At 49.3% G+C, this 7,049-nt stretch overlaps 1 long non-coding RNA gene across 1 annotated transcript; it reads left to right on the top strand.

The window, feature by feature from the left end:
* The first annotated feature begins 3,499 nt into the window (after positions 1-3,499).
* LOC310901244 lies at positions 3,500-5,989 on the top strand. The gene is made up of 2 exons (XR_014585656.1): positions 3,500-3,670; positions 5,292-5,989. It is a non-coding gene; the product is annotated as an uncharacterized lncRNA (long non-coding RNA).
* Positions 5,990-7,049: the final 1,060 nt, after the last annotated feature.

The raw sequence follows: 7,049 nt of genomic DNA, 5'->3' as shown, positions 1-7,049 counted from the left end.
AGGCCTCTGCATCAGAGATCAGTCTTGCCCAAGGAGTTAAGTGGCACCTGGGGTGGTGTTACGTGTGGGTATGCACCACCATCCAGCTGTACTTAATGAAGCAAGGCAAAATCCTTGAAAAAAAAACAAACAAAAAACCAACCAAACCAACCCAACCAACCAACCAACCAAAAAAACCCCTGAGATCAGCAGGCAATTTCTGTTTCTCACTGGCTTTACTTCTTTAAGACGTGACAGAAACACCCTATCTTGGCTTATTTCTTGAATTACTGGTGTGCCACATTCATCTCAGTGCAGTCAGCTAAGGCAAGCCCATCTCTAAACATCCATAAAATAATTTTGCAAGCAGGATTCCTTTCCTATGAACCAAAGAAAGTTACTGGTTGATGTGTGGACTTCAAGTTTGAAAAGAATAGTTAGACACCTTAATCTGATGGCACGCAAGCTTTTTTCTGGACTTCAGGATTTGTCAGTGTTAGGGAAGGACCTACTGCTCAAGTCGTGTTCCTCTGTAGAAAACACAGCATTTCTGCTAAGAGTATCAACTCTGCATATCCTGTACTATGCAATGCTGCTGTTGGGGCGACATGACGTGGAGCAGCCTGCTGCCTCTAGGACTACTCAGGTACCTGGCATGGGACACAAGCTTTGCCAAACAATCTCTGTCACAGCACTGGTACAGGTCTACAGCCAACAGACCAAAGATAGATGAGAAATGATGGTGGGAAGCAGGATATATGAGTTGTATTAGGGCCCATGGACCATGCATATGACTTGTGTCCCCTTTGCAGTTGCCTCCAAAAAGAACCAGATGAAGGAAGTGTTTTGTGGGCCATCAGCTGTTTGTTTTTCAACTGAAGATTTCTGATTAACTCAAGTCTTGCAAAACAAGGGGCAGCAAATACCAGATGGGAGCTGTCACATCCTGGCTTATGACTTGTGGTGCGGTGCAAGCGTCTCCGACAAAGCACCATCCAACCCTGGCCTACAGCCTCCAGCAGCAAAGAAGTCTGCTTTTGAAGCCTGCAGCATTTTTCTTAACTAACTTCAACCGTGATGCCATTGATGGCTATCTCTCAAGTGGCTGTTCCAACTACATCTCGTGTCAACACACATGTACCATGTATTTATTTATTATATGCTTATCAGTGTACAATGTATGAGGAACCCTGGGCTTTAAAATGGAGACTGCACAGATGCCATTAAGTATGAATAGATTGAATTGGGCAGACCCTGGAATAGGGTAGTTGCTGGCCAGGATGACATTCAGCAGGACATGGGTAGAACATTGTGGTTTTACACATCAGCTAATAGCTACACCAGAGCAGAGCAGCCCCGTGAGCACCTATAAGTCCCACTGACACTCTGAATCACATTGAATGAGCTTGGAAAAGAGAAGAGGGATAAAATCTTGGTTCTGTTGAAGCAAAACCAAAAACAAACAAACAAAAAACCTCACAAAAACAGCCAAACTCTCACTAGCTTCCCTCAGGACTCAACGTCCTGCAAACTGTTCTGTGCAGACTGACCTCTGGTTTTGTTCAGAGCTTCGCTGGCTTTCCTGGGGCAGCAGATGGGCTCTGAGACCTGCTGCACAGAGCGGGGCTGGAGCAAGAGCTCAGGGGAAGGGGCCTGCATGTGCAGTGTCCCTGGCTGAGCGGGGCCGTGGTGAGCTGTGGCATGGCCCGCTGGCTTCCCAGACCCTGCAGCTTTCTGAAGCCAGCGGGTGTTAACCAGCAGTCAGGGGAGTTCAGGCCTGAGCATATCGCTGAGCACTGCTTCAACATCCCTGCAGCTTTCAAGGGTGACAAGTGATGTTAACTCCCCCTACTTGGATTCCGCCTTTTTCAAGTGTCACTTGGTGGAAAATAAAGTACCCTCTCTAATGCGTGGTGAAAAGGACAAAACTGCTGCCATTTGGGAATACGGGGCTTCCAACTAGGGCTTTCCTGAGGAAAACATTTCCAAGAATTTTTTGATGTTTCCAATCCTGGAAAATAGTTTGGGCTGCCCTAGGTAGATCAGAAGGCAGAAAGAGGAAGATGTCTCATATGGCCACGAGATGGCAGCTGGAGCCTGGAAGTTGCTTGAAGGCACAGTAGCTCCCACAGAAAACTCCCTCATTTGCCAGCCCAGTTTTAAATCGCCCAAGACATGAGTCTGCATTTGGGAATATGCACCTGCACTGCTCCGCTTTGAACATTTTGCATGTGTGCTCGGAGTGTGTGAGCTCCGGAATATCTGATTACCCCTTTCATTTCCCGGCTCCTCCGAGCCTCCCTCAATTAGTCAGTATAAAAAAATGGTTTAACCAATGTAATCCCTGTTGATAGGAAAACAGCAGTGCATCTGGTAGTACACTGTGTTATGATTTAGTTTACTACAAAGCCTAATTCAACGGAAATCTGCAGCCAGGTGCTCTGCCCACTTCATGCTACGACCACTTCTGTCTGCAGTTTCTCCCAAAGCTGTGCTCTTCCACTCGCTGTGTTAAATGGCCAGCTGTGTGTGTTTTAAAGGGAGATGGGGCCTCATTGCAGAAGAGACCACCTTTCTTTCAGCTGCACTTTAAACCAGCCCTAGGATGCCCTTTGTCCCTGCAAGTTGGCCCAGCAGGGCTTGGGCTCTGCACAGGCCTGTCGTGCCGAGCAGAGCCAGGCCTGAGGTCTCTCGGCCTTGTTTGGGTCCTCACAGAGACCAGAGAAACGTCAAATGGAAAACAGGGTTAGGGCAGAAATGAATGATCGTACAATCACAGAATGGCCTGGGTTGAAAAGGACCTTAAAGATCATCTAGTTTCACACCCCCTGCTCTGGGCAGGGCTGCCAACCACTAGAGCAGGCTGCCCAGAGCCGCATCCAGCCTGGCCTTGAATGCCTCCAGGGATGGGGAGATCCTGGTAGGAGCCTTTACATGGGTGGATCGTAAGACCATAGAGAAAGCATATGTGGTGGTCAAGGTACTGGTTTGGAAGTCCTGCTGTAAAGCCATTTGGCCGAGAGCCAATCTGCAAGAAAAGTGCCCGTGCCTTTGGCTGCTTTCCCCACAAGTGACAGCATGGTACGCTCGATCCCAGCCTCTCTTGGCTGCTGAGCATATGCCAGTGAGACATGGGTATCCTGTTATTTGCATAATGGAAAATACACTAATATTTCCACATTTTGGTGAGATCTCCATGCACTGTGAAGCTATTGCTGCCCGTCTTCGACCCAATCCAGTATTTCCTCATTGAGCTGGTGTTTTCCCAGCTGAGGTGGTGATAATAATCATGCTGCGGACTGCTGCAGCACCGACCGATAACAGATGAGCACCTGCTGCTTCAGAAACACCTTGAAAAAGAAAATATATTCAGTTATGAACTGTGTCACGGTTCACACAACTGGAGCTAGAGGAAGGTGGGACGGACCCACACCCCAAGGCTAGGGCAGAGCTGCCCCCTGTACCGGGTACCCCCAGCTGGCCCCGCACATCTCCTGCCGGAGGCAGAGGTACCTGCTCCTCCTCCCTGCTCCATTGTGCTCGTACGTGCCACGAGCAGATAGCTCCTCGGAGCTGTCACGCTTCTCGCCGCAGCGGGAGGGATTTCTTGGCAGTCGGGAGTGGTAGGAAACGGCCGTGGTGGGGACGCCGAGCAGAACAAGGAGGAAATTGTTATCGGCCGTGGAAAAAGGTGAGGAAGCATCGCAGCAATTTTTGCACTTCTCGAATGGTTTGGCTTGTGAAATGGGAACTGCCACCGCTCGGGGTGAATTTGTGGAGAGAGCTCTCCTCTTTCTTAAGAGTGTGAGCTTATTTTACAGGATAGGGGAACACAGCCAGATAGGAGCTGCTAGCTTCTTTTTCCCTGACCTACCGTGAGTTATTTACAAAGGTTTAGACTTCGTTAAAGCAAAGATGAATTTCTGAGCCTGCCGGTTAATATCTTACAGCTGCTCGTCTGAGGCCCTGTCCGAAGACCAGCAATGTTAGCAGGCACCTTCCCTCTGACATCAGGGGGCACTGGGATGGGGTTTATGCATTTGGCAGAGGTTTTCTAGTACTGTATTTAAACACTGGAGAGAGCAGCAATGATTCAAGTCAGGTTGAGCATTCAAGACTGGCTTAGAGCTTTCCCGAGCACCAAGTCTTGTGGATTTGCATTTTGTATGTAACGGGGCACTAACCTTGGGAATTATGTGGTCCTCATGAGACAGGGATGATTCCTGCTCTACTCTCTCCTCGTCTTCAAAGCTGTTGTAGCCCAGTGACATCCCTTTGCTGTCCCTGGGGCTCTGAGGAGCCAAGTCACAGAGCTCATATGCTGGTGGATTCACACTGCTCCTGTTCCACTGGTTTCTGAGCATTATCCATAGCCACAAAGCTAATTATCCATGGGCACGAGCAAACATCATCTCCTTGGGATGATTTACTTGTGCAATCTGATGCATTGTGCCTGTGTATCTCCTTATGAAACTCGTTCTGCAACCAAACGCTAAGATACCAATTAATGTACCACGCAGAACAAACAAGGAATTAAGAGAATAGGAAAGTGATCTTGCAGATCACATCAGGGATGGTGAAACACAAAGATCATAAGCCAGGAGGCGGTTAAAGAAGGTACAGAAGTAAAGAATTCAATGGACAGGAGATAACAGAGGTTTCCATCACGTGAGGATTAAAGGAGATGTAGAGAAAAGTTAACCAACATAACCCTTGGTCATTGCAGAGGGCAGTATTGCCCCGCAGTACAGCTGTTTGCAGCCACTAGTGGCAGCCTTGGGTTGGGATGTCGCTTCTGCAGCTGGCCAAAGGCTTGCAGAACTACCAGCCCATCCCCTGTCCCAGGGCACAGAAGCTGGGCTGCTCTGGGCCATGCTCAACCAGAACAGCTGTGCCCCGTTGGGCGGAGGCTTCAGGATCATAAACAGGGCTGAAAACTGGGGCATCCCTGAGGGTTTGTTTCCACAGTGATCCCCAGCTGTGCACGCCAGGGCTGTGATTTAGAAATTTCTTCCTGGCGAGTGTCCGGGTCCTTCTCTCGTTGTGCACTCTCAGTTTCTGAGTGCCCGTACACAAATTTCCAGGCATGGCATGGGATGAACACACAGAGCCAGGGTCTGCGGTGAGCAGGGATGTGTTCCCCGAAGAGGCGTAGGGGGGCTGAAAGTGAGAGGAGCAAATGGAGCCATTCCCACCTCTCTGGGAAGGAGGTACCAGTAGCTTCCTTTTCCGAAGCTGTGCCCTTCGGTGCTGCTCCTCCATCTCTTTCTAGCAGGAGTAAGTAGGAGGATAAAGTGGTGCTTTCTCAGCAGTGCCTGCAGCTGGAGCAAGGTTCCCGGTGTGGAAATGGGACCCGTCACGGTCCCTTTGGCCATCAGAGGAGAGTGCGCTCCTGCCACCTCATGGACGTCTCGGAGAACAGAGAGGAATTTCTCCACAGGAAGAGGGGATCGTGATGAATTTTTCTTCAAATCTATTTCAACAGTTGAGAATTTAGCTAAGTATTAAACAGATTAATTTTTTCTTTTGCCTTTATGCAGGCTTTTGATTATGCAGTTGCCGTAATGAACTCAATGTGGTTGTTTCCGATTTGGCCCTGTAGCATCTGGCAGGGAGCCTCCGTCTGAATGCGAGTCTTGCTGCATCCAGATTTGATTCCTTTTCCTTGGCACGGCTTTCCCTCCTGCTGATGGAAGCTTTAAAGAAAAAAAATACCATGACATCTGAAACACTGCCAAAAAACATCAACATGCTTTCTGGCTGCCATCTATTGTGCAATGCAAACCTCTTAAGATTTAATATTTCTAAAACTGCGGTGCACCTGCTTGCAAGAAAAACTACCTTGTCACATGACGACATGTTTTGTTAAATCACTTTTTTTGTTTATTAGCTTCAGAATGTGGGTTTATTCCCATTCTCCCCTTTTTACCTCCTCCGCCCCAAGATTTCTCTGTGAAATAATGCTTCCTTCTCGAATTGTAATCTGTAATTATACGATTCATTTCCCACCCTCTGGTTTTGGCAGATGCTTGTCTTCTATCTATGGTGAGAGCTTCGGTGCACTGGGTGCATTTGGTTGTCTCCTGCCACTGGACCCAAGCACCAGTTAAATCCCAGCTTGGCCCAACTGGGAGCTTGCCAGTGCCTGCAAGGTCACTTTGGTTCAAGCAGCTCTTCACTACCGGCTGCTGGACTGAAGAGGGCTCTGCTGCCTGGCCAAAGCACAGCTCTCCGGGCTGCCACTAAAGAAAGTTTCCTCTCCTGTTTGATTGTTTGATTTCTATTTTTTTTGGGGGGGTTCTTTTTCAAGGTAGATTTCAGCTCCACAGGTGCTTTGCTGGGGTGGGAATCCGAGACAGAGCTGGATGGACTCAGATGGGCTGGGAGAGCTCAGAGGGGCGAAGCCTCCCGAGAAGCACGTGGGATCTGTTCCTTCTGCTCCCACCTGGTAGATCAAAGAATTGTTCAGCAATAACTACCAGCAGGTCGCCTTCCAGGTGTCGCAGAGGTATGGCATGTTGCTCAGGTTACACTTACCCCATTGCCAGCACTGGAGCAAGCACAAATTACGTGTGCTGGCTTCGGGGACTGCTCTCAGAAGACCTGCCCCTCATTTTTAAAGGGGTGGCAGCATGGTCTCACCTCTACCTGCCTTTGTCCAGTGTTTCTTAAGGACCTTTGTGCTTCTTCCGCCCTCAGAAAGTGGCGCAGAGGGGGGAGTTCTCCATAAATAACCAAAAAACACGCTGTCTTGCTTTTTATCAAACCACCTGACCCATGAGAAAGGTGGGACAGTGGAGTTTTCTGGGTTGCAGCCCCTGGGGATCCCCAGCACCTTTGTGGTCACTGATTTTTCCATCACATCTGCGATGTGCAAACCCTAGGAGCAAACTGATTCAAGGAGGGGTTCACACTGCTGCTCTGAGCCTTGTGCTGGCGTTACCGGCCCCTGTGACATTTAACTGGAAGGAGAGGACACGAGCAGCCTCGTCCTTGCTCCCGGCTCTGAGCTGGCGCAGGGGTGGGTGGCAGCTTGCGGTGGCAGGCAGATGCGCCCGGCTACCGAACCA

Source organism: Anser anser (assembly GCF_964211835.1).
Source record: "Anser anser genome assembly, chromosome: 5".
Taxonomy (NCBI): Eukaryota; Metazoa; Chordata; class Aves; order Anseriformes; family Anatidae; genus Anser; species Anser anser.
This window is presented reverse-complemented; position numbering and strand designations above follow the sequence as displayed.